General features: G+C 43.3%; 1 protein-coding gene across 12 annotated transcripts in view; it reads left to right on the top strand.

Annotated features, from left to right (window-relative positions):
• Positions 1-27988, top strand: part of TPRG1 (tumor protein p63 regulated 1) — a 363442-nt gene that overhangs the window by 179546 nt on the left and 155908 nt on the right. For 2 of the 12 annotated variants that reach the window (XM_055568734.1, XM_055568731.1), the window contains exon 1: positions 11402-11512. The exons of the other annotated variants lie outside the window; for them this stretch is intronic. The gene's annotated coding sequence lies outside the window, so the exon portion shown is untranslated. Of the gene's footprint in view, positions 1-11401; positions 11513-27988 lie in introns of those variants that run through there. 12 annotated transcript variants of the gene reach the window in all.

Below are 27988 nucleotides of genomic sequence, written 5' to 3'. Positions count from 1 at the left end.
AGGGAGTATGGCAGAAATCCTTTACCCTTTGGGAAAACGTTTCCATGAAAATAAAGCACAAACAAAGCACCTTACTGCTACATCCTAGGAGGATGGGCTAATCTGTTTTGTGAATGTACTCTCCATTTTCCTCCCTGGGTCAGGTTGATGAGTTGGAGCCTGCTGGGTCTCCATGACAGAAGATCTCATAAATTCTTCCATCCTCTCTCCTTTCTGGTTGTGGGGAACCTGATCTGTCTAATAGCACCAAAGACTGAGTTACTAGCACCGTGTATTGTGCAATGTATATTGTATAGACTAGTAAAGCTTGAATAAATAAGCAAATGGATTAAAAGTATACTATTCAGGGACTTCCCTGGCCATCCAGTGGTTAAGACTCTGTGCTTCCACTGCAGGGACCTCAGGTTCGATCCCTGGTTAAGGATCTAAGATCCCGCATACCATGGGTCATGGCAAAGAACAAAACAAAAAGAAAATGATTTAATTACTGCAGGACTTTATTAATGTGACATTACTCTTTTGGTTCTCATGGACTACATTTATAAGACAAAGACTCTGCCCACAGCTTTTATGATGGAAGGGAAATCTTGTGGTCATGTCATAGTCATTCACCATCTCCATCAAAGGGTCCCTCAAACCATCTCATACTGAACTATCATTATTTCCTGGTTTTCAAACTGTTCTTACTAATGTGTATCACTCAGTCCCCCAAATAGCTCTTGTGAACTAGATTTATTGTTATTTCCCTTGGACAACTAGGGAAACTGAGGCTCCTAGAAATCAAGTGGACCTGAAATCTTTAAATACCATCAAATGGGAAGGGCAGGCATTACCTTTCTTAAACCATCATCCCCAACAAAATGGAATTACACTGGCCTTTTTTATTTAGTAATAGTTAATTACTAAAATCAAAAGTTTGTCTCTGTCTTATTGGGTTCTGTCTTGTCCCCATCTTTTCACAGCTCTGTTGTCTTCTTTTCTCTCTCCCTCTCCTGAAGAATAAAACCAAATTACTCTCATTTTCACTGTAGATGTTTGCCCACTTCTTTGAAGCTGTCCTCAAAAGCACATTTTCTATACTAAGAGCTTATCAAGGTGTTTTTTTTTTTTTTTGCCCTAGACAAAGGCAATTTTCTTCTTAAAAAGAATTCTTGTGAAAGTTGTTAAGATAATAAAGTTTATTGTCTCCAAAATTTCCTTCAGAGTGGCTGGAAGTTATTCTTTTAATGATAAAAATGTACTCCACTCACACCACATTTATACCCTACTGCCCTGGGGCTGTGCCATCCTGTGCTCACAACTTTTTGCTTCAATGTTAAATCAAAGTATACTCTTCCAAAATATTTAAAATGGTACGTCATCTGAGCAATGCACTTAAAAAAGATAATAAAGCTTCTATCCAGCTTTTTAGATAAAGAGATGGCAAGGGAAGAACCAATTCTGAGAATTACAAAAGCTTTTCAGGGAATAGGTCTCCAAAGATGTCATATTTCATCAGATAAAGGAAGACATCCAGGCGGCGTTTCAGGTAGAAGGAATCTGATGGACAAAAATAGAGAAACATAAGCAAACGTGGTGTGTCAGGGTCATAGAGAGGGGAAAGATGGGAGAAAGTGAGAGAGAATTCTGAAAGAATAGGCTGGTAAGACGAAGGACCAATGCTGGTGTTTTCTTAGAACTGACAGGAAGCCCAGTTAAGATGAGAGATGAGCAACTTTTATAGGCTAATATAAGGCAGCAGCGTTTGCTCATGCCAATACTGTTATTTGCATGTTCTTGTCATTGTTATTACCAGCAACCTGAGGTCAGCCATGAGTCCCAAAGAGGAATGATTTGATTCAGTGGCTGGTGGTTCTCAGTCCTCTTGTTATTCTTGGTCTTAGGAGTGCACTGTGGGTTGGGAAATGAGAAGCAGGACTTCTGTTTCTCTTAGGTCCCGCAGATTCATGCCCACAGTCCTGGGGGTAAACTGTTATGGTAGGTGATGCTTTGATAGAATGTTTTTCCATGGAATTTGTGAGCTGTGAAGACCTACTGTCATAAATCTTGTGAGCATGGCAAAGGAGTGTAGGAGGTGGCCTTCTCAGATACTGCTACTCTCTGCTTCATGTCATAATAAACTCTAAAATTCAAATTTCAAAGGAACATGTCTCTGGTGGGTGGGTGGGCTGATGGGTGGAGGGGTCGACTGAAGGCTGAGAAGGCAGCGGGTAGAGCTGTCAGCCCCAACTGAGAAGGGCTGCAGACCTCGTTGGGATTTATAAATGTCCAGAATGTCAGTTAGTTCCTCTTGACAAATGATCTATGAGCTGATTTTTCTGAAAGAAGAATAAAACTGAGTGGGAGGCCCCTAGGCAGTCTGTGAGTTGATTCTGGGGATTTGATTGGGTAATTTCTTCTTCACAGTTGGAAGAGAATGCCACTTGGCCATCAAGTGGGAGGGACCCCATGCAATGTGCTGATGCTGGTTTATTATTTATGATAATGTTTGGGGATGCAATAGACTTTGGTGCTCAGTAAACTCCTTCTTTCATTAAAAGTCTTAGGACCAGTCATCTATTTTGTGATGTTTTTATTTTCTTTATTTACATTTAGGTTTTTCTTAGTGTTTGATAAATTTTATCTTGAATATGTCAGCCTGTCTCAGTTGTCCAAAGAAAAACAAGGAGAAAGATTATGTTTACCTTGAGCTGAGAGGAAAAGAGGGAAAGTATTTCTCTCTCATCCTCTCTGCCTCCCCAGCCCTAGGAGATGGGGACTTAACTTGGTGGTGGCAACGGGAGTCAAAATAAAAGAACTCCAGGGAAAGGTGAAAGCTCAGAGCAAGCGCTGGGATGCTGGTGTTGTCCCAACTTCTTCACCTGCCAGACCTGTTTCCATGTATGTTCTTCTCTGGGGATAAAAATACAGATTACCAAATGGAAAATTCTTGTGTCTTTCGTATTTAAAACACTGATTCCATCTAGGGTAATTTTTTTTTTTTTTGAGAATTCCTTATGGCTGGAATCTATTGAGAAAAGGCACCCCATAGAGATCTGGGTAGGATCTTTGGCTTTGTACTGTTGCATGACTCTGAACACATAACAACTTCAGTTTCCTTCCTCATAATGATATGTATAAAACCCACCTCATGTGATGGTTGGAAAATTTAGGACAGTGTGTGTAAAGTGCCTATTCACTGAGTACATGGTGGATATATAAGCGGTATTAGCGTTTATTATTACTTTTAAAAGTTTCATGTAACTGAGCGACTTGACTTTCACTTTTCACTTTCATGCATCGGAGAAGGAAATGGCAACCTGCTCCAGTGTTCTTGCCTGGAGAATCCCAGGGATGGTGGAGCCTGGTGGGCTACCGTCTATGGGGTCACACAGAGTCTGACACGACTGAAGCGACTTAGCAGCAGCAGCAGCAGCAGCAGCTGAGGTAGATCACCATGGAGGGCAAGATGAGAGGGAATTGGCATGTCCTCTCTGCCCTTTCTTTTGTCTTGAGAAACAGTGTGGAATGGGGAGACAGCACAGTATGGGGAGACAGGCGTTTGACTTCCTGTGTGACCTTGGGTAACTTGCGCATTCCCTCTTGTTTCTCCTGTTTCTTGAGCCATCAAATGGAGGGATCTTGTGAGAACCCAATGATACAAATACATCAACTGCCCAGGAGAGCACTTGCGCTCTCAGCTTAATAAATAGTAAGTTCATCCTTCTGTTCTTATCCACATCTGCCTGCCTTTCCACACCAACTGTTAGGTTGGCCAAAAATTTTATTTGAGTTTTTCCACAACATCTTATGGAAAACCCAATGGACTTTTTGGCCAACCCAATTTTTTCCTCAGGTGTTTTGACTGTACAAAAGGTTTATTTTCTAGGTTCAGAATCCTGACATGCATGTGTGCTCAGTTGCTGAGTCATGTCCGACTCTGTGACGATCCCACTGACTGTAGCCCGCTACGCTCCCAAGTCCATGGATTCTCCAGGCAAGAATACCGGATAGGGTTGCTATTTCCTCCTCCAGGGGATCTTCCCAACTGAGGGATCAAACTGGTGTCTCCTGCATTGGTAGGCAGATTCTTTTACCACTGAGCCATCTGGGAAGCCAAAATCCTGACAGTTAAATGCAATGATTGTGCCTAGGTTCTTTATCTGTTTTTTTTTTTTTTAACCTTTTATTTGTTTCATTTTATGGCATTCCTTTCCATGAAATAAATGTTACTTGAGCACCTATTATATGCCAGAGATGATGGTACTTACCATGATTAATGTGACAGACAGTTCTTCTCTCAAAGAGTTCCCAGATTAAAATACATATTTCCACAGTCTGGAAATAATTTCATGATGAGACAGACTGTTCATGCTGGAAAAGAGGTGAAAGAATGTAAAGGGTCAAAATTGAGGCAGGTAGCACCTGAGCTGTGGCAGGATGGTGACGACTGGAGGAAGCTCAGTGGAGAGGTCAGTTGGGAATACTCCTAGAGCTGGGAAGACTTCCTCTAGATTGAGGGATTCCAGGTACAGGGAACATCCTGAGAAAAGGCTCGGGTGCGGAAGTACATGAGACACATTTGGGGAATGGTGAAAGTTTGGTTTGGATGGAATATATGGTATATGAAGGGACATACTGGGGAATAAAGGTGAGGCATGATTGTTAATCATTTTAAATGACAGGATAATAATTTTGTACTCAGTTTGGTTTGTAATGAGGAAACACTGAGAGTTTTTCTGAGTGGGGCAAGAATGATACAGTAAGTTGTATCAGAAGTGATGTTTACATCTGAGTCTAGTAATGACCAGGTAATGGTATTTACCTGGGTCTTTGATGGTTGGTATGGCAGCATTAATTCTAAGTCAAGCAGATGTGTGAGGACACAGAGATGAAAAAGCCTCAGAAATCATTTGAAAACAGTTTAATCCAGACTGCTATGAATATAAGACACAACTTGGAGAATTGAGCAGATGGATTTAAAGTAAACACAATGAGATTCTAACAGTTCATATCAGTGATGCTAGTTTCTAGGTTAAAAAAGATCAGAGTACATGTAAGTCTATCAAATAAGGAACTTAAATAAGTTAACTTTGATTTCTGTTTCTTTGAAGTCAGTTTTTTTTGGAAGTTTCATGTACCATTAGAGTTTTTTTTTAATTGCAGTAAAATTCACATAACATAAAATTACCATTTAACTATCAAATGTATTTACGTGTTGTGCAACCATTGTCTATCTGGTTTCAGAACTTTTCCATCATCCCAAAAGGAAATCCATAATTATTAAGCATCACTCCCACTTCTCCTTCCCCCAGCCCCAGGCAAACCTAGATGGATGAATGGATAAACAAAATCTGGCCTAGCCAAACAGTGGAATAATTATTTAGCCCTAAAAAGAAACAAAAGATTGATCCATGTTACATCATGGATGATTACCCTTGAAAGCATTATGCTATAGAAGCTTTAAAATTTTGTGTTTTTTCAGTGTTAATAGAAATGACAAGTTGTATCACTTTTTATGGTGTGCAGCTGAAAATATCTGTGTAGGTCACAGCGATCACATTTTAATATAGTGACTTTTGAATAGAGCTCTGCTGATTCTCAAAGGTTTTTGATGTATTTCAGAGTTTCATGCCACTACTTTTTTTTTCCTTGTAAATGGGTCCATACATTTCTCAAGTTTGAAAAAGTCTGAGGGTTCTGCCAGGGATCACTTGCAGAGTGCCTCCTAGGAGGTACTCTGGAGCCTCCTGGAGTATCCTGCTCAATGGCTCAAGCTCAAGTGCTTCAAGGAGGCAGGCTAATAGCATCAAGACAGGAAGCTGGCTGGATGTGTGATGATGGAGAAGTGGAAACCTCCTCTAAAGAGGGAAGCATCTAGCAATTCTGGATTTTTCATTGAAGCTTCTCAATTAGTCGATTTTAGCATCTCATTCAAAAAAATTGTAAAAAATACTGTGGGCAAAACAAACAAATCTGCAGGAGTCAATTAAAGAACTCTGCTAGGATACACATCATGTAGTGAGATAAATCTGCTTTTGAATTCCAATTCTACCTTTTTAGGTTCCCATGATTTTTGATATATTTCATAACCTTTCTGTGTTTCTTTCCTCAGCAGCAAAATGGGTCTAATGATGATTTCTCCCTAATAGACTTGTGATGTCCGTAAGTATTAATATTAATGCAGTGCTGGCAGAGTAAAAGGCGTTAATATTAGATGATATTATCAGCTGATTGTTAATAACGGCATCGCTTAGTCACTGTAGTCGTGTCTGACTCTGCGATCCTATGGACTGGAGCCCGCCAGGCTCCTCTGTCCATGGGATTCTCTAGGGAAGAATACTGGAGTGGGTTGACCATTTCCTTCTCTAGGGGATCTTGCCAACCCAGGGATTGAACCTGCGTCTCATGTCTTCCACATTGGCAGGCAGGTTCTTTACCACTAGAGCTACCTGGGAAGCCCAATAATGATATTAATGGCACAGATTCTAATAGGCTCTGCTTTCAGAGGTCTTGGAGTAAATTTGGGGAAGCTTGCTATATCACAAATGGTAATATAGCACCTTTTGTGTTGCATGTGACCTAGGGCTGTGTCTTTGAGACTTGTCACTCTGAACAGCTGTGTACTAGTTGTGACTAAGCGTCACTTAGTCTCTTTGTGGGGCTTCCCTTGTAGCTCAGCTGGTAAAGAATCTGCCTGCCATGCAGGAGACCTGGGTTTGATCCCTGAGTTGGGAAGATCCCCTGCAGGAGGGCATGGCAACCCACTCCAGTATTCTTGCCTGGAGAATCAGCATGGACCGAAGAGCCTAGTGGGCTACAATCCATGGGGTTGCAAAGAGTCAGACACTGAGTGACTAAGCACAACACACAGCCTCTTTGTAAATAGTTTTCTCACCTGTAAAATGGCAATGATATATAGTACCTTCCTCACAGCATTTTTATAGGAATGAAATGAAATATTATAGGATTAATATTTGTAAGGTGCTTTTGACAGTTCCCAGCACAGAGCAAGCAACACATAGGTATTTGTTGAATAATTAGAAATAAATAAATATAGGGCACAAGTTGATCCAACATAAGGTTCTCATTACTACTTTTTCCTCTGTGTGACTACTTCTCACTGAGGCATCGATTCAGCTTGATAGAGGCACCTTGCTTTAGCTGGTATTTTGAATAACATTTTAGAAGGTGCTAGCTCAAGTTATCTGTGTTGTGATTCAAGACGGAGCTGTGATCAACACTGACATTATCCAGCTCATCTGGAGACCTTTGAGAATGTCAGGCTTGTTCAGCAAGAAAATGTTTTGCAATTTACCTTCAGTTTCTGATTATTTCTGAGCTGGTTCTTCTGGTTATTTTAATTATTGACTAGTTTCAGACTAAGGTGCTAACGTTTCTAGGAGACAAACAAGTTTCCTTAATCAAATTTTGAGTGTTCTGTGGGGCAACAAGTTACAGTGTAAGAGGAAACACTGGACTGAAGCTAAAATGTAATATGACTTTGGGGAAATCATGTCTTTGTATTAATTTTCCAAAATGTAAAATTAAGGAATTAGGCTTCTGTGAGTGCTTTGGATACATTCCCTCAACTTCTTAGAAGCTAAACATTATATGTACATCTGATATATACCTGGGGGGAGTAGAATTGTGCTGGGTGATCTGAGATGGGCACCACCTTGCTCCACCTTGTGGGCCCAGCCTGTGACTCAGGGTGGCCCCAGAGGCATCTTGGAGAAACCCCAGGGCTCCCAGAAGCTCATTTGGAAAACTACTGGGTAAGATGATGCCTTAACTAGCAGACTCTGATTTCAGAATATATACATTTTTTTTCAAATAAGGTGAACCTATTTTTGCATAATAATTAAATGATAAATACATACATAAATAAATTTACTTATATAATATTTTACCTAGAGTTGGGAAGTTTGCTATTTAAATGAACCCCATGGTAAAATGAAAAATTCTTTTGTAGTAGGAACAACTCCTGGATCTCTGATTTCTAGATTCTGTGCTTTCCTCGTCTCCTTAAAGTAGGGCACTGTAGGCTTGAAACACAATCATGAAAACTTAGGATGCTGGCTTTTTTGGTACAGTTTCTAGTTTTTGAGTTACTGGCATTTGTCATTCTTTCTACCTCTCTTCAAAACTGGGATCATCTGAAAGAAAAAAGAAAAGTTCCCGTTTAAAAAAAAAAAAAGGTTTCTGAAATTTCACAAAGTATGCTGGCATCACAGCATCCCATGAATATTTAATCGTCATCATCAAGACAGGAGGCTGGAGAAAAAAATCAGGTTGTGATATTTGGGAATAGCAGGTGTGGGAAGGAGGGTGTTGACACCCTCTGAAAACGGATATGGCATGTTGTGTGGCAGGTTCCCTTTGCAGTCTCCACGTCACCTGGGTGCTTTACGAAAACTCCAGGGAGAGGAAGCTCGTCCTCACTGGCCCCACACCCTGAATGTGGTGGGGGTCCTCTTTAGAGGCATGTATGGCCAGACTCCTTCCCTTCACAAGAGCCTTCAGGTTTTCTCTTCTGCGAACCTTCACCTCATGCAGGTGGCTCTGGCCCCTGTCCCTTGCATCTTTTTTTCTTATTATTGTTGCTAAGCAAGTACTTCTCCTGTGTTTAATCAGGCAGTGAAAGCATAGGAATCCAGCTAAGGATTTGGGATGTAGATGCTGAAATTCAAAGCTCGCCTAGGAGCTCTTGCATCCTACAGTCAGGAGCGAGACAGAAATTAAAGGGCTCTGGGTCACCTATGTACAAATTACCTGTCTTCTAACTTTATTACATCCTCCCCTCTGCCTACTATCCAGCTGTGTGTGTTTCACCACTGCTTCCTTGCAGCAGGAATGGATTCAGTCTCTAAGATCCTGTCCCTGAGTTTTTCATAGTCTGTTCCCTGTTGGAGTTTTCTGGGAGTAGATTGAGAAAGTGAAACACCCTACTTCTCAAGCTTTTATGTGCAGAACAGCTATCTGGGAGAACTTCCTAACATGGAGATTCCTGGGCCCACCCCAGGGGTTCTTATCTAGTAAATCAGGAATCAGTTCAGTTCAGTCGCTCAGTTGTGTCCAATTCTTTGTGACCCCATGAACTGCAGTACGCCAGGCCTCCCTGTCCATCACCAACTCCCAGAGTTTACTCAAACTCATGTCCATACTCCTGGAGTTTACTCAAACTCATGTCCATTGAGTCGGTGATGCCATCCAACCATCTCATCCTCTGTGGTCCCCTTCTCCTCCTGCCCTCAATCTTTCCCAGCATCAGGGTCTTTTCCAATGAGTCAGCTCTTCACATGAGGTGGCCAAAGTACTAGAGTTTCAGCTTTAGCATCATTTCTTCCAAATAAATCCCAGGGCTGATCTCCTTCAGAATGGACTGGTTGGATCTCCTTGCAGTCCAAGGGACTCTCAAGAGTCTTCTCCAACACCACAGTCCAAAAGCATCAATTCTTCGGTGCTTAGCTTTCTTCACAGTCCAACTCTCACATCCATACATGACTACTGGAAAGACCATAGCCTTGACAAGACGGACCTTTGTTGGCAAAGTAATATCTCTGCTTTTTAATATGCTATCTAGGTTGGTCATAACTTTGCTTCCAAGGAGTAAGTGTCTTTCAGTTTCATGGCTGCAGTCACCATCTGCAGTGATTTTGGAGCCCAGAAAAATAAAGTCTGACACTGTTTCCACTGTTTCCCCATCTATTTCCCATGAAGTGATGGGACCAGATGCCGTGATCTTCGTTTTCTGAATGTTGAGCTTTAAGCCAACTTTTTCACTCTCCTCTTTCACTTTCATCAAGAGGCTCTTTAGTTCCTCTTCACTTTCTGCCATAAGGGTGGTGTCATCTGCATATCTGAGGTTATTGATATTTCTCCTGGCAATCTTGATTCCAGCTTATGCTTCTTCCAGCCCAGCATTTCTCATGATGTACTCTGCATATAAGTTAAATAAGCAGGGTGACAATATACAACCTTGATGTACTCCTTTTTCTATTTAATATTCATTTTTAATGGCAAGTTCTCAGGCCAGTGGTACAGACTGCTCACACATGAGATGTTATCTTCACGGCTGTCTTTCCTGGCCCTGGCCCTAAAGGATGCCCTGTGCTGAAGGTCTGGCCTGAGACTTGGGTCACAAAGCCCACACTGTGGTTCTAGCTTTGGTTCAGATGTTACAGAAAATTGCTGATGTGCCACATCGCTCACATGGTAGGAGTGTGGCTGGGTCAGGGGCCAAGTCAGATGAAAAGGCACATTCTTTCTCCTTCCCCATGGGACTTGGGGAGGCTATTTGAGGCTGTCTTGTTTGCCATCTGGACACAGCTCACAGGAACTCCTCAAATGTCATGACAATCATAGAACATGGTCCCTAAAACATAATAAATATGAAAATTAAGAACACCTTGGTCTACTGTTCAAACCTACTCAGTTACATGGTCTTACCCTTAGAGTCTACCATTCTCTTCATCATCACACATTCCAGCAGAGCAGAGTGACTAGACTGTTCAAGTGACTGTGCTTGGGGGGGAAGGGTCGGTCAGTCCAAACCGAGTCACTGGGGAATGGGAGCTGCCTTGCCCAAGGTCCCTCCTCAGATACTCACCCCAACATACTTTTGTCCCTCAGAAATGTGTTCCCTCTTTGAATCAGAATTCCATAGCAGTTTCTTCTCTGGATCACTCCCTATATGTCAGAACTCAAATTTCTGAATTGAATTCTTTTGCTGCTTTCATTATTTTTCACTAACTTAGGTTCTGGAAGGTAATCTTCCTCTGCAAATCAGTCTGAAAGTCCTGACACTGGTATGGAGGTGATAACAGTTTGATACTTAGAACCACAGAATGCCAGCCCTCGAAGGGACTTTACTCTGAGTGTGTCCAAGCTGCCTCAGGTGGTTGACCAGGAAGCCAAAGGCCAGAGAGAAACTTTCCCAGAGATGCACTTGCCTAAGAACACCCAGAGAGCTAGTGAACTAAGACCCAGAAGTAATTCTCTGTGCCCACACAGACGTATAATCCCGTTCATCCTAACTAGTGCTCTTCCTATTTTCCTTCAAGTCTCAATGTTTCAAAAGTTTGTCTCTGTTTGCACTGTAGTTTATCACACACTCTTTATTGACATGTTTAAATTTTGTCAAGCTTTGCCTCTTCCTTAGATTTCTTTCCCACTGAGACATGTGAAATGACTGAGGCTCTCAGAAGAATTCGGAATAGAAGAGAGCCAAGGTGATCATTTCATCTTGTTGCAGTTTTAGATACCAGGGTCATCTTTCATTTAATTTGGCCAATATAAATTGAGCATCAGAATCTGCAAGTCTCTGCATTGGGTGTGGGAGTATGTTATCTGTGTGATGGAATAACAGGTTTGTTTGTTTGATTTTCTTTGCAGATCTCAAATATATAGAATGAGGAAGATATCTGAAAGAGAATTAATGCCAAAAGCAGCCTGGGAAACTGACTCACAGTGTGAACTTGAGTCAGTCTATTCTCTAACCTGGGGCACTTTGTTTCACTGATGCCGGAAGGTGGGTTGTGATAGCTGCCTGGGTTCTGCTCTGAGATCCTGCCCAGCTCTATGATGTTGGGTGGTGTCTGGATGGTTTCTGCTCGAAGTTCAGTTCAGTTCAGTTCAGTTCAGTCGCTCAGTCATGTACAACTCTTTGTGACCCCATGAATCGCAGCACGCCAGGCCTCCCTGTCCATCACCAACTCCCGGAGTTCACCCAGACTCACGTCCATCGAGTCAGTGATGCCATCCAGGCATCTCATCCTCTGTCGTCCCCTTCTCCTCCTGCCCCCAATCCCTCCCAGCATCAGGGTCTTTTCCAATGAGTCAACTCTTCGCATGAGGTGGCCAAAGTACTGGAGTTTCAGCTTTAGCACCATTCCTTCCAAAGAAATCCCAGGGCTGATCTCCTTCAGAATGGACTGGTTGGATCTCCTTGCAGTCCAAGGGACTCTCAAGAGTCTACTCCAACACCACAGTCCAAAAGCATCAATTCTTCGGCGCACAGCTTTCTTCACAGTCCAACTCACATGTCCATACATGACCACTGGAAAAACCATAGCCTTGACTAGATCGACCTTTGTTGGCAAAGTAATACCTCTGCTTTTCAATATGCTATCTAGGTTGGTCATAACTTTGCTTCCAAGGAGTAAGCGTCTTTTAATTTCATGGCTGCAGTCACCATCTGCAGTGATTTTGGAGCCCAGAAAAATAAAGTCTGACACTGTTTCCACTGTTTCCCCATCTATTTCCCATGAAGTGATGGGACCAGATGCCATGATCTTCATTTTCTGAACGTTGAGTTTTAAACCAACTTTTTCACTCTCCTCTTTCACTTTCATCAAGAGGCTTTTGAGTTCCTCTTCACTTTCTGCCATAAGGGTGGTGTCATCTGCATATCTGAGGTTATTGATATTTCTCCCTGCAATCTTGATTCCAGCTTGTGCTTCTTCCAGCCCAGCATTTCTCATGATGTACTCTGCATATAAGTTAAATAAGCAGGGTGACAATATACAACCTTGAGTACTCCTTTTCCTATTTGGAACCAGTCTGTTGTTCTATGTCCAGTTCTAACTGTTGCTTCCTGACCTGCATATAGGATTCTCAAGAGGCAGGTCAGGTGGTCTGGGATTCCCATCTGTTTCAGAATTTTCCACAGTTTATAGTGATCCACATAGTCAAAGGCTTTGGCATAGTCAATAAAGCAGAAATAGATGTTTTTCTGGAACTCTCTTGCTTTTTCAATGATCCAGCGGATGTTGGCAATTTGATTTCTGGTTCCTCTGCTATTTCTAAAACCAGCTTGAATATCAGGAAGTTCACAGTTCACGTATTGCTGAAGCCTGGCTTGGAGAATTTTGAGCATTACTTTACTAGCGTGTGAGATGAGTGCAATTGTGCAGTAGTTTGAGCATTCTTTGGCATTGCCTTTCTTTGGGATTGGAATGAAAACTGACCTGTTCCAGTCCTGTGGCCACTGCTGAGTTTTCCAAATTTGCTGGCATATTGAGTGCAGCACTTTCACAGGATCATCTTTCAGGATTTGAAATAGCTCAACTGGAATTCCATCACTTCCACTAGCTTTGTTCATAGTAATGCTTTCTAAGGCCCATTTGACTTCACATTCCAGGATGTCTGGCTCTAGGTGAGTGATCACACCATCATGATTATCTTGGTGTTGAAGATCTTTTTTGTACAGTTCTTCTGTGTATTCTTGCCACTTCTTCTTAATATCTTCTGCCGCTGTTAGGTCCATACCATTTCTGTCCTTTATTGAGCCCATCTTTGCATGAAATGTTCCCTTGGTATCTCTAATTTTCTTTAAGAGATCTCTAGTCTTTCCTATTCTGTTGTTTTCCTCTATTTCTTTACACTGATTGCTATGGAAGGCTTTCTTATCTCTTCTTGCTATTCCTTGGAACTCTGCATTCAGATGCTTATATCTTTCCTGTTCTCCTTTGCTTTTTGCTTCTCTTCTTTTCACAGCTATTTGTAAGGCCTCCCCAGAGAGCCATTTTGCTTTTTTGCATTTCTTTTCCATGGGGAAGGTCTTGATCCCTGTCTCCTGTATAGTGTCATCAACCTCCATCCATAGTTCATCAGGCACTCTATCTATCAGATCTAGTCCCTTAATCTATTTCTCACTTCCACTGTATAATCATAAGGGATTTGATTTAGGTCATACCATAAGAGACTGGTTCCAAGTAGGAAAAGGAGTACGTCAAGGCTGTATATTGTCACCCTGCTTATTTAACTTATATGCAGAGTACATCATGAGAAATGCTGGGCTGGAAGAAGCACAACCTGGAATTAAGATTGCCAGGAGAAATATCAATAACCTCAGATATGTAGATGACACCACCCTTATGGCAGAAAGTGAAGAGGAACTTAAAAGCCTCTTGATGAAAGTGAAAGAGGAGTGTGAAAAAGTTGGCTTAAAGCTCAACATTCAGAAAACGAAGATCATGGCATCTGGTCCCATCACTTCATGGGAAATAGATGGGGAAACAGTGGAAAGAGTGTCAGACTTTATTTTTCTGGGTTCCAAAATCACTGCAGATGGTGACTGCAGCCATGAAACTGAAAGACACTTACTCCTTGGAAGCAAAGTTATGACCAACCTAGATAGCATATTAAAAAGCAGAGATATTACTTTGCCAACAAAGGTCCGTCTTGTCAAGGCTATGGTCTTTCCAGTAGTCATGTATGGATGTGAGAGTTGGACTGTGAAGAAAGCTGAGCACCGAAGAATTGATGCTTTTGGACTGTGGTGTTGGAGAAGACTCTTGAGAGTCCCTTGGACTGCAAGGAGATCCAACCAGTCCATTCTGAAGGAGATCAGCCCTGGGATTTCTTTGGAATGAATGGTGCTAAAGCTGAAACTCTAGTACTTTGGCCACCTCATGCGAAGAGTTGACTCATTGGAAAAGACCCTGATGCTGGGAGGGATTGGGGGCAGGAGGAGAAGGGGACGACAGAGGATGAGATGCCTGGATGGCATCACTGACTCGATGGACGTGAGTCTGGGTGAACTCAGGGAGTTGGTGACGGACAGGGAGGCCTGGCGTGCTGCAATTCATGGGGTCGCAGAGTTGTACACGACTGAGAGACTGAACTGAACTGAACTGAATGGTCTGGTGGCTTTCCCTACTTTCTTCATTTTAAGTCTGAATTTGGCAATAAGAAGTTCATGATCGGAGCCACAGTCAGCTCCTGGTCTTGTTTTTGTTGACTGTATAGAGCTTCTCCATCTTTGGCCGCAAAGAATGTAATCAATCTGAATTCGGTGTTGACCATCTGGTGATGTCCATGTATAGAATCTTCTCTGGTGTTTTTGGAAGAGGGTGTTTGCTATGACCAGTGCATTTTCTTAGCAAAACTCCATTAGTCTTTGCCCTGCTTCATTCCATATTCCAAGGCCAAATTTGCCTGTTACTCCAGGTGTTTCTTGACTTCCTACTTTTGCATTCCAGTCCCCTATAATGAAAAGGACATCTCTTTTGGGTGTTAGCTCTAAAAGGTCTTGTAGGTCTTCATAGAACCATTCAACTTCAGCTTCTTCAGCATTACTGGTTGGGGCATAGACTTGGATTACTGTGATTTTGAATGGTTTGCTTTGGAAACGAACAGAGATCATTCTGTTGTTTTTGAGATTGTATCCAAGTACTGCATTTCAGACTCTGTTGTTGACCATGATGGCTACTCCATTTCTTCTAAGGGATTCCTGCCCTCAGTAGTAGATATAATGGTCATCTGAGTTAAATTCACCCATTCCAGTCCATTTTAGTTCGCTGATTCCTAGCATGTCAACGTTCACTCTTGCCATCTCTTGTTTGACCATTTCCAATTTGCCTTGATTCATGGACCTGACATTCCAGGTTCCTATGCAGTATTGCTCTTTATAGCATCAGACCTTGCTTCTATCGCCAGTCACATCCACAACTGGGTATTGTTTTTGCTTTGGCTCCATCCCTTCATTCTTTCTGGAGTTATTTCTCCACTAATCTCCAGTAGCATATTGGGCACGTACTGATCTGGGGAGTTCCTCTTTCAGTACCCAATCATTTTGCCTTTTCATACTGTTCATGGGGTTCTCAAGGCAAAAATACTGAAGTGGTTTGCCATTCCCTTCTCCAGTGGACTACATTCTGTCTGACCTCTCCACCATGACCCTCCTATCTTGGGTGGCTCCAAGGGCATGGCTTAGTTTCATTGAGTTAGCGCGGGCGGCTGGGACCGGCACACGTAGTGCGGCCGAGTGGAGCTACCCCACCTCCGAGGTCGGGGCAGAATCCAGGAGGACCCCATGCCTGAGGGGTGGCAGCCAAGAGGAGTTACCCAACGTCCAAGGTCAGGGGCAGCGGCTGAGAGTGCCAGGCTGCGACGGCGCAGGAAGGGTCCAGAAGAGCTACCCTGCCTCCGAGGTCGGGGGCGGCAGCTGAGAGTGCCAGGCTGTGGCAGCACAGGAGCAGCCCAGAGGAGCTACCCCATGTCCGAGGCTCGTGGTGGTGGCCAGGAAGTGCTACCCTACACCCGAGACCAGGGGTGGCGGCCGGGAGGAGCTACCCCACCTTCAAGGAGCAGTGGCTGCGCGGGTACAGGAGGGCTGAGAGGAGTTATTCCACGTTCGAGGTCAGGAGGGGTGGCGGTGAGGAGATACCCCTCGTCCAAGGTAAGGAGCAGCGGCTGTGCTTTGCTTGAGCAGCCGTGAAGAGATACCCCACGTCCAAGGTAAGAGAAACCCAAGTAAGATGGTAGGTGTTGCAAGAGGGCATCAGAGGGCAGACACACTGAAACCATAATCACAGAAAACTAGTTCTACTCCAAGGCAACCTGCATTTCCACCTGAAAGCAGGGAGGATACCAGTGCTTAGCAGGAATGGTGAGCCACTCCTTGGCCTGAGTCAGGCTCAGGAGGCTCTCAAGAAGGAAGATATTGATAGGGGTGGGGCCTGTGGCAAGTTTCATGTCATTGTCCTTTCTTAGGTTGTATATGTATAAGGAAGGGCGTTCCACAGCTAGACTGTGCATTGGGGCGGTCCCTTCACAGCCATCCCTATCTGGCATAGCTGTGCCATTGTCTCCCTCTTCCTAAGGCTTCTTAGTTCTCTTGCTTTGGGGTAGTGGGTGTAGAAGAGGAGGGGCAGGAATGCTGACATAGTTTGAGATCCCAGTGCAAGGTGAAAATTCAGGCCCTTCATTCAAAAATTATTGTGTTGTTCAGTCATTCAGTCATTTCCAACTCATTGTGACCCTATGGACTGTAGCATGCCAGGCTTCCCCATCCTTCACTATCTCCCAGAGTTTGTTCAAATTTATGTCCACTGAGTCAGATGCTATCTAACCATCTCATCCTTTACTACCTTCTTCTCCTCCTGCCCTCAGTCTTTCCCAGCATCAGAGTCTTTCCCAATGAGTTGACTCTTCACATTGGGTGACCAAAGTATTGGAGCTTCAGCTATCAGTCCTTCCAATGAATAGTCAGGGTTGATTTCTTTTATGATTGACTTGTTTGATCTCCTTGCAGTTCAAGGGACTCTCAAGAGTCTTCTCCAATACCATAGTTCAAAAGCATCAGTTCTTCAGTGCTCAGCCTTCTTTATGGTCAGACTCTCAGATCCATACATAACTACTGAAAAAACGATAGCTTTAACTATATGGACCTTTGTCAGCAAAGTGATGTCTTTGCTTTTTAATATGCTGTCTAGGTTTGTCATAGCTTTTCTTTCAAGGGGCAAGCGTCTTTTAATTTCATGGCCACAGTCACCTCCACATTGATTCTGGAGCCCAAGAAAATAAAATCTGCCACTGTTTCCATTTTTCCCCCATCAATATGCTGTGAAGTGATGGAACTGGGTGCCAAAATCTTAGTTTTTTGAATGTTGAGTTTCAAGCCAGCTTTTTCATGCTCGTCTTTCACTTTCATCAACAGGCTCTTTAGTTTCTCTTCACTTTCTGCCATTACAGTGATATCGTCTACATATCTGAGGTTGTTGGTATTTCTCTCAGCAATCTTGATTCCAGCCTGTGATTCATCGAGCCCAGCATTTCTCATGATGTGCTCTGCACATAAGTTAAATAAGCAAGGTGACAATATACTGCCTTGTCTTATTCCTTTCCCAATTTTGAACCAGTCATTTGTTCTTGTAAAGTTCTGTTGCTTGTTGACTTGCATACAGGTTTCTCAGGAGACAGGTACAGTGGTCTGGAATTATCAAGATTCTCAAAATGGTGGCAGCAGAGCAAAACCATGCGTGGGCCCTTCTGTATGCCAGGGCATGTGCCACTTTCAGATTTCAGTCCTGTGAGTCTGCTCTGGGTGGTGGTGGCTCAAGGCGTGGAGTGGGGATCTGAGGTAGAGAGGGAAGGGACTCCACTCAGCCAATAGACACCAGACCGCTGCCTCCAACCCAAGCCAAAAACCAGAAGTCTTCCCAAGCTGCACTAAATGTGGAAGATAGCACAAGGATGACTACAGCTTGGGGCCCTGAGAGTTTCAAGCAATTGCTTTTAGATTCTGTGGCAAATGTTATTTTGCCTAAGAGACGCAGGCCCAGATAGCAAAGGTGATTGGTAGAAGGTCACACTACTTGTTGGTGACAAATGGGATCTAAATCTCAGACCTTCCAGCTTCCATGTTCTTTCTCAGCCTGAAGCTGAGTAACAGCACAATTGTGCCCTCTCATTGTGGATTAAATGGGAACTTGGGAATAAGACTGAGGTGCAGGAAGGAAAAGGGATAAAGGATAATTGAATGGAAGAAAACAAAACAGTTTTGTCTGAGTCCACTGGATGCACAACATACAACAAAGCAGACAAATGTGTGTTCAGCAAAACAAAACTGGAAGAAGATGATATTTTCCCATAAAATATGCCTATTTCCGACCAGACTTGAGGTCATCTGATAAAGGACAGATTGTCCAGAGTAAATAGAGGAAAAAAGATGCTTTGGGCTGAGTTTAGTTCCATGTCAAAATCACAGAGGAGCTTATTGCTTCTTTCTCCTGCTTGTCATCTCTCAGGCATCAAGACCTCATGGAACCAGGAAAGGAGATAGTAGATCATATATTCATGCATTTGTTCATTCTTCCATCTATCAGGCATCTTTTGGGCACCTCTGTTGTCTTACTGGGTGGTACCTCTAGCTCCTCTATTATACTAAATCCAGAAAAGAATGTTTAAAACATCACCCCTACCTTTACAGAAAGTAGACAACTACTATCATGAGAGGAAACTAGCCACAATTAAGAATAATACTAGTGATGCCTGCTGTGTGTTATTGGAACTCCAGAGAAGGAGAAATTCATTGTAATATATTCATTGTACTTCTGGTTGATAATTGGCCTGCTGGTTCCTATTTGCTTCAGCAACTGCCGCCTGGATCTATTCATCATTGCTGTGTTCCTCTTTCCCAAAAGGCTCCTGGGGAGAGCGCATAGCTGGGGAGTGGGGATGTGGTATTCTTATAGACAGAATCTATTTTTTACCCTAGTGATGCATGGCTATATACCAATCCTTCTCTGCACCAGGGTGTGTGTGTTGGGGGCGGGGGGGGGGAACCTTGAGTGGAGGTGGTTCTGGTTCAGATATAGTGAAGATCCATGCCACCTCATGTTTTCTCGTGCCCGTCTGCTGCCTCCAGCATGTATGAAAGAGAACAGCCCTGCAGAGGCCAGGATGAGGGCCAGCTGTGTGTACATGGGGTGTTTCTCTGTCTCCATCTGAAAAACGGCAGGAAGGGAGGAGGTCTAATAAACTAGTGTTCCCTTACCCAAACAAGAAACAACCTACATTCCCTCCCAGGGAGCACAGGATTGAAATAGAGGAGGAAGGGGAATCAGTCATAAAGGCTGTTGCAGAAGAGGGAGAAGGGTTGGCGCGCCTAAGTGCCTACCCAGTACACGTTTTCTGTGATTCTCTGCAGCTCGACTGGTGATTCTATTCTCATCCACCGGGAGATCTGTACATAGCTTGTGATATAACTGGAAACAGTAGACATGAGGCAAATCCCGTGTCATCATATGTCCCATCATAATAGCACTGCCCATTCAGGCCTAAATGTTGGCATTTACAGGGCTGGCATCACCTCCAGAATTTCACCCAGGGATGGGAGTAAGATCTGTATTATAATTCCCATTGCACAGAAGAGGAAACCAAGGCTTGGGAAAGACTAGGACACGACTGAGCAACTTCACTTTCACTTTTCACTTTCATGCATTGGAGAAGGAAATGGCAACCCACTCCAGTGTTCTTGCCTGGAGAATCCCAGGGATGGGGGAGCCTGGTGGGCTGCTGTCTATGGGGTCGCACAGAGTCTGACATGACTGAAGTGACTTAGTAGCAGCAGCAGCAGCAGCAGCAAGCTACTTGCAGATGAGTGGCACTCCCCATGAGTGGCAGACGAGGAACCAGAGCCTGTGTTTTCTGTGATGTTCTTTCTTCTGCTCATGTTTTTTTCTGGATGGATTGCTTCCTGCTCAGTTCCTACTGGGTGGATTGTGATGGGAGTGTAGCAGGAGCTGGGAGGAGGGTTCGGCAGCCCCTGGAAGCCCAGTGATCATTAGATGGCTGCCACATGGACCCGTGGTGTCTTTTCACAGTCTCTTGCCCTTTAAACTAACTCGATACAGCAGTAACTTCAATAGCAATACATCGATTGGTCCCACTCTTAAATGACCGGGCTGGGATTCAGCATCTTTATGCTCCTTCTCTATTTTTGCCCTCATCCTGAGCCATCATAAAGACACTTGGAGCCAAGTGGGAACAGTATTTGTCTCGCAATTACTTCTAATTGCCCTGTAGTTTTGTGGCGTGTAAGTGGTGTGACCTACATACCAGTTATGTGAAACGCTTTTCATCCTGGAGTCTATATTAAGGAGGACATAAATCAGTGAGGTCAGGGAACGGTGGCTAAGTCCATCTCACAGTTAACATTTATATCCAGCTCCACCATCGGCACTTATTGAAATTCCAGCTCTTCTTTACAACCCCTAGAGCTAAAGCTGCCTCTTCCTCTATGAAGCGTCCAGAGATTGCTCTTTCCTGTGGCTTCCCACAGCTCTTGTTCTCATCTCAGGTGCTCATCATTTTCTGTATATTTCATTTTCCTGAACTCCTTATGCCAGAGACTATGTCTAGTGCATTTTCCTATCCTTGTCTGCTCTGAGAACTGACAATGGCCAATGTCCTTGCTCAGTTAACTACTTGTTGAATGAAAGCATAAACTGATTACATCACAGGCATTGTATGTGTGGTGCATAGTTGCTCAGTTGTGTCTGACTCTTAGCGACCTCATGGATTGTAGCCCATCAGGCTCCTCTCTCTGTCCATGGGATTTTCCAGGCAAGAATACTGGAGTGAGTTGCCATTTCCTCCTCCACAGGATCTTTCCAACCCAGGGATTGAACCCACGTCTCCTGTGTCTCCTGCCCTGGCAGGTGGATTCCTTATCACTGAACCACATGGGAACACATAGACATTGTGGAGACTTGTAAAAAATCATGTGGACCCATGATTCTCTTCACAGCTCATATTTTACTTTACACTGACTCTCTAAGTAGTAAACTCTTATTTGGGTTTCAAGATCATTGTGTCTGACTCTTGCAACCCCATGGACTGTAGCTCGCCAGGCTCCTCAGTCCATGGGATTTCCCAGGCAAGAATACTGGAGTGGATTGCCATTTCCTTCTCCAGGGGATCTTCTTGACCAGGGATCAAACCTGGCCCTCCTACATTACAAGCAGATTCTTTACCAACTGAGCTACCAGTGAAGTGAAAGTCACTTAGTCGTGTCCAACTCTGTGACGCCATAGACTGTAGCCTGGTAGTTTCCCTGTCCATGGAATTCTCCAGGCCAGAATACTGGAGTGGATTGCCATTTCCTCCTCCAGGGGATTTTCCCAACCCAGGGATCGAACCCAGGTCTCCTGCATTACAGGCTGATTCTTTACCATCTGAGTCACCAGGGAAGACCAAGCTACCAAGGAATCCCTCAGATCAATACATTAATATTCAATTACATTTTCTAGCAAGTGTTGCCATGTTAAGTCTTATCCTATATTCATTTTGATAGGCTGCCTTGCAAATTGCATCTGCATCTAGGAAAGAGGAATGATATCCCCAGTTTATAGAAATATCAGCTTAGAATAGTTAATATATGGCTTTCCACAGGTTGCAAAGCCATTAAATGGCAGAACAGGATTCATTAAATAGATAATTCTTTTTTATAAGAGAAATGTTTGTTTTGGGCTTCCCAGATGGGGCTAGTGGTAAAGAACCCAATTGCCAATGCAGGAGACCTGAATGACATGGATTGGATCTCTGAGTCAGGAAGATCCTCTGGAGGAGGGCATGACAACCCACTCCGGTATTCTTGCCTGGAGAATCCCATGGACAGAGGAGTCTAGTGGACAACAGTGCATGGGGTTGCAAAGAATTAGAAATGACTGAAGTGACTTAGCATGCACGCACATTTGTTTTGAAGAGAAATGTTTTCATTTATTGAATCAAATGAGAGCAGCATCAGCTAAGTATTTTCATAAATCCAATAAAAACTTAAAGCAAATCTATATGTTGATCCTCTCTTTACTATCACTGAGTGTTAGTCACTCAGTTGTGTCCAACTCTTTGGGATCCCTATGGACTGTAGCCTGCCAGGCTCCTCTGTCCATAGGATTTCCCAGGCAAGAATACTGGAGTGGGTTGCCATTCTCTTCCCCAGGGGATATTTCTGACCCAGGGATTGAACCTGGATCTCCTGCATTGCAGGCAGATTCTCTACTATTTGAGCCACCAGGGAAGCCCATTGCCTATCATTAGGCCTTCTTTATATATTTATTTTTAAATTTATTTTTAAGTGGAGGATAATTGCTTTACAATGTTGTGTTGGTTTCTGCTGTACAACAGCATGATTCAGCCATAAGTATATATATCCTCCATCTTGAACCTCTTTCCCACCCCCATCCCACCCCTCTAGCTAACTATATACTAACTGATCATTCAATAAGTATTTATTAAGTGCTTGCCACATGTTGGGCATTGTGGAGAATCTATAGGAAAATAAAATGTGGTCCTTGCTCTTAAGGAACTCACAGTCTAGTAAAAGGGACATCCACTTAAAAGGAAAACAGTGTCATGTGGCAAGTACTGTACCAGGAATACTGACTAAACAGTTTGTGTTTGTTCTCATAGACATACTGCTCTTCATGCCTCTCCTCTCCTGAGCTGAAAGTGATGATGCTCAAAATCATAAATATCCAAAAAATCAATCCATTAATAAATAATGTTTATTTATTAACATTAATAAAAGAAGCGTAGTCTTCAAGGTTAAGCTTTCTTACTGTACAGATGCTGGGGAGGAGTGGATGGCAGGCTGCTTCTGTCCATCCCATCAGAGAGTTGAATCAAAGAGGGAGTAGGCAGAAAAATTCAGGACTTCTTGAGACAGAGGACAGAAGAGAGAGGTGTGTCATTGTAGAACAGGAAAGGCCCCTCCCACAAACCTAGTTCCCCGTCTCTGACAGGTGGAGTTCCTCCTTGTAAACATCCCCAGTCTTTTCATTTGACCCTTTGTTGAAGGTTGATCACATCAGCCTCAGCCCTGTCGGTGAGCAAGACTTTTTCAGCTTGAGTGGGGTGAGAGCACAAGAACACCCTCTTGTTTGACTTCCTCTGAGCCAACCACAGCTCCACTGGCCGCTCTCTGTGGTCTGGCCCCCTTCGTCCAGGGAGAAAGCATCCTTGAGTACCAGCAAGAGTCTAGCCAGGTAAGGCCAGCTGGCTTTTCACTGGTTCCACAAAGAGATGGGGCTTCTCTCTATGAACTGATTTATCTTGTCCCCAACTTGTGTCTCAGGTCCCCTCCACCCTTGCCTTGTACTTCCATCTAGACTCATATTCTCTGTGACCCAATGAAAAAAATGTTCCATTTTTCCTTACTGCTCAGGGTTGATGATATTTATAGACCAGCATTTTTCAGCCTATAAAATCCCCTGACGTACTTATCTCTCTATTGATTTTGATCTTAACTGCACTGTAAGAATGGTGGGATAGGAGTAATTTTCTCTATTCAGTGGCTTAGGAACTGAGGCTTAGTGAATTGAAGTGATTTGTTCAAGTTTGATCTGCAGACTGAGGCCAAGATTAGATCTGATGCCTCCTTTTCTCTCCCTCTACTGCAGGCCCCCCACCCCCCAGCCCAGGCAGGTCACACCTTATCTCAAAAAGCCAAGAGAAGTGAATGTGTTTCCTAAGCTGTCAAATGGCCAAGAAAAGGTGCTCCTTTTTTGCAGGGAGATTGGGAGGGATATTTTCAATTCATCTGAGAGACAGATTTCATAGTGATATCTAGGCTTCATCAAACTATTTTTAGAGGACAAATGAGAATTTGTACATAAAGGGGCCTTGTTAACTGAACACTGATATGCAAATGGGAGGAGATGACTACATGGAGCCTGACACGTGCTCTGGCTTTCATTTAGGGCTGAATGACACTTTGTTAATGTCAACAGCCGTGTTATAAGGCACTGATCACAATGGCCCTGGGGAAATATTTTAGCTTTTCTGTCTGACTGTGGTATGTGGAAAACCAAATCTCAATGCGAGGAGGGAACACTCCCAAATGCATTCAAATTGACTCCTGCAATTTCTTCTCTTATGACAGCTATCATTATATCTCATTGTTCTACAGTTTTAAGAAAATCTCATCTTCAGTGATTATGTAGTTTACTTTTTTAAGATGCTAATTTTGGCTATCATTTTCCTCTTCATGCTCTGAAGGTTATATCATTCTTAGCTGTGGAAGGAAATGCTTCTTTTGTGGATGTGTGCGTGCGTGTGTGTCTATCTGAGTTTGTTTTGACAGTGCTAATATTCATCCCTGTGGGCCCATCACAATGCAGTGGGTTGCAATGTTATGTAATTTTTAGCATGCTTTGGTATATTCTTAGTATCTTTCTGCCTGTAAGGGTCTTGAAGAGATCACTTAAGCAATTAACTTATTCAAAATAGAGAAACTGAGGCTCGGAAAGGGGACACAGTGTGCACAAGGCCGGGTGGCCAGTCATCTCTGGGGCTTTAACTCTTTCACTGGTTACTACCTGTAGTGAATTGTGTTGGGCAGCCCTAAGTAGAAGTGTTAACTGTGTCATTTTGGGGACTAAACCCAGATGCTCAGTAAGACTCCTTACAATGACAAGTTTTAATTTTACTTTGACCTTTTCCTATCATCCAGATGATTGCTGTGGAAACTTGGACAAGCGGGTATGGCAGAAGTGTTGACAAGTGTTTAGACCTTGTGTTTGATTGATTGCCAGGGGAGTAATGAGACAGGAAGGAGACCAGAATGACTCCAAGAATTTGTGGAGCAACTGGTAGGAAGGAGCGGCCTTCATCTGAGATGGAGAAGACCATGAGAGGAACAGGTTTTTGAAAGAGCATCAGGAGCTTATTTTGGCCAGGAAGGCACTGGAGATGTTGAGTAGTGACTAAATATATGAACCTTGGATTCAGCGAGGCTATCTGAGTTGAAGATAAAAAGTGGTTGTCATCAATAGATACATACTGTTTACAGCAATAAAATTAAATGAGATCTTCAAAGGAGTCAATATAGACGGAAGAGAGAAGAGGTTTAAGGGCTGACTTTTGAGGCACTATAAAGTTTTGGATTAGGGAAGTGGGGAGAATCTAGTTAACATGCATTAAATGGGAAAGGGCATGGTGGGGGTGGTCTTCATCGGCAGAGAGAAGGATTTTTTCACTGAGGTGCTTTAGAATCACCAGCACCTGGCAATAATGAAAAACATTTTTCAGTTGCCTTTTCTGTAGACAACACATCATCCCTTTATTGTCTGCACTCTGGAGTAGACCACTCCTACCATTCTTAACCACTCTCTATTCCCTCCGGTTCCATGGCAACCAAGAAAAGAGATGGAGGAGGAGCAGTGGAAGTGGAGGGTGAACACTAGGAGATAGTGATGTGTGTTGGGATCCAAATGAAGGAGACATCCAAGGAGAAGAGAGGGGTTGGATGGCACATATGTTGCTGAGAGGCAGATGAGTTGATGTCAGAGAGATGAGCTGCATTCAAGAGAAAAAGGGAATTGGTGCTGGTAAGTTTCTTTCAAGGATCCCATTTATAAACAGAGCCAGAGAAATTGGATACAACCTAGGAGGGAAAGAAAGAGGCTTTTCTCCCCTGCCTTTCTTATGATGAAAGAAAAATAATAGAAATATACTTTTGTAGAGATCATAACTTCAGAGTATTTCTCTCTCCTACACCTGTAAGTGGGGCTTCCTTGGTGGTTCAGACAGAAAAGAATTCACCTGCAATGCAGGGGACCTAGGTTTAATCCCTGAGTTGGGAAGATCCCCTGGAGAAGGGAATGGCAACTCACTCCAAGTATTCTTGCCTTGAGAATTCCATGGACAGAGGAGCCTGATGGGCTACAGTTTATAGGGTCACAAAGAGTCAGATACGAATGAGTGACCAACACACACACACACACACACACACACACACCTGTAGGTAGTCCTGGTAAACTTTTTGTCTTACATTTTTTTCAGGGGGTTGAAGTCATCTGCCCCAAATCACACAGCAATACCAGATGAAACTCACACCTGGGTCCAAAAGGTTGAATTCATTTTTTTCTTCACTGCCACTGCCTCATACTAAACAGATAATTTTGGAGATCATGTGCAGCTTTAGAACTCTCTATAAAGCTCTAGAAACTTTCATTTTTGTTATTGTTTAAGGACCTTTCCTAAATCCCAGGAATTCACACTTCTCAGGTATGTGCCCTAAACTGCAGGTGTGTTATACCAAATGCAGGATGTTTGGGGCCCTGGGAGGGAACTAGAACCCAGCATCTGCATCAGCGGAAACTTGAAACTTCCAAATACGGTCAACTCAGGGCTTCAGGTTGAACCATCTGTTTTCTGGAAGATGGGAATGTACTTTCTTATGCCAGTAGTCTTGGACTGATTCTCACATCAACCTCTTCATCTAGTAGTGAATTTGTGTCTACTTATCAACGTTCATGATGCATCCTTAATACTGTCTGCTTTCTGTCCACTTGAGGCTGATACACTGTTAAAATTCTTTGCTTACATGGAGCTCCAGCCACACATTTCTGGGTCAGAATATTGCTACTCTATATTCAGGGATACAGTGAAACACATGTTATTTTGACACAGCCCTGAACAATGCATGTTACTAACAAAAATTTCAGTAACAGAGACTTGTTAGAAATAAACAGACCTTTATTTGGGGTTTGTTGAAACTGCAACCTGGAAGACAAAGATTCAAGAAGCACCTGAATTGTTTTCTGCTGGATTGCAAAATGGAGGAAGCTTATAAAGGCAAAAACTGCAAGGCCACGGTTAGTTACATAAGTTGTTTGTCAAGAATTACAATTGCAGCTGATGAGAAGGGATAATGCTTGTTAAGCAAGGATTGGTTGGGGCCTGAAAAGGTTAATAGTTACAAAGTGGGACCTTGAGTCCATAAAGTTGCAGTTGTTGGCTATTGTTCTAAATACAGCTGGTGGTGTCCTTGGGTAAAGAAAGTTCAGTTTCTCAGTGGTGCAGGGATGTGTCTGAGACCAGATTCTCAACGGCCACTTAATTTCATTTTTGTGTACCTGATGCCGAAGCTGAAGTTTCAATGTTTTGCGACATGATGAGAACAGCTGAAACATTGGAAAAGACCTTGATGCTGGAAAAAATTGAAGGCAGAAGGAGAAGAGGCAACAGAGGATGAGATGGTTGGATGGCATCATTAATGCAATGGACATGAACTTGGGCAAACTCTTGGAAATGGTGGAGGACAGGGAGGACTGGTCCATGCTACAGCCCATGGTGTCGTGGAGAGTCAGACATGACTTGGCTACTGAACAACATATCTAAACTATGATTATTTTTATTATAATTTCAATTTGTCCTCAATGCCCAGAATAAAAAACTTTACACAAAGTAAAGGGGGACTGTTTTCCCCCTCTCCCAGCGCCACCCTCCTAGCTGGTGGCAGGTGTTCTGTCCCATCCTTGATGGCACCAAAAGGAAACTCATGGAGTAAAATATAGCACTTATCCTTCAGCAGTAGGTCATACTGGGTCCTTGGTGTCTGCTTTATTTTGTCCAAAATTACGTGTATCAAGACAGCTCAGTGTGACACTGTGATGCCCCTAGAATGCTCTTACTACACTTTTTACAGATTACTATCTAGGCTTTCAGAGAAGGCAATGGCACCCCACTCCAGTAGTCTTGCCTGGAAAATCCCATGGACGGAGGAGCCTGGTAGGCTGCAGTCCATGGGGTCGCTAGGAGTCAGACACGACTGAGCGACTTCACTTTCACTTTTCACTTTCATGCATTGGAGAAGGAAATGGCAACCCACTCCAGTGTTCTTGCCTGGAGAATCCCAGGGACGGGGGAGCCTGGTGGGCTGCCATCTATGGGGTCGCGCAGAGTCGGACATGACTGAAGTGACTTAGCAGTA

The sequence above is a fragment of the Bubalus kerabau genome, chromosome 2 (assembly GCF_029407905.1).
Source record: "Bubalus kerabau isolate K-KA32 ecotype Philippines breed swamp buffalo chromosome 2, PCC_UOA_SB_1v2, whole genome shotgun sequence".
Taxonomy (NCBI): domain Eukaryota; kingdom Metazoa; phylum Chordata; class Mammalia; order Artiodactyla; family Bovidae; genus Bubalus; species Bubalus kerabau.
The sequence above is the reverse complement of the archived record's forward strand: the minus strand, read 5'-3'. Positions and strand labels throughout refer to the sequence as shown.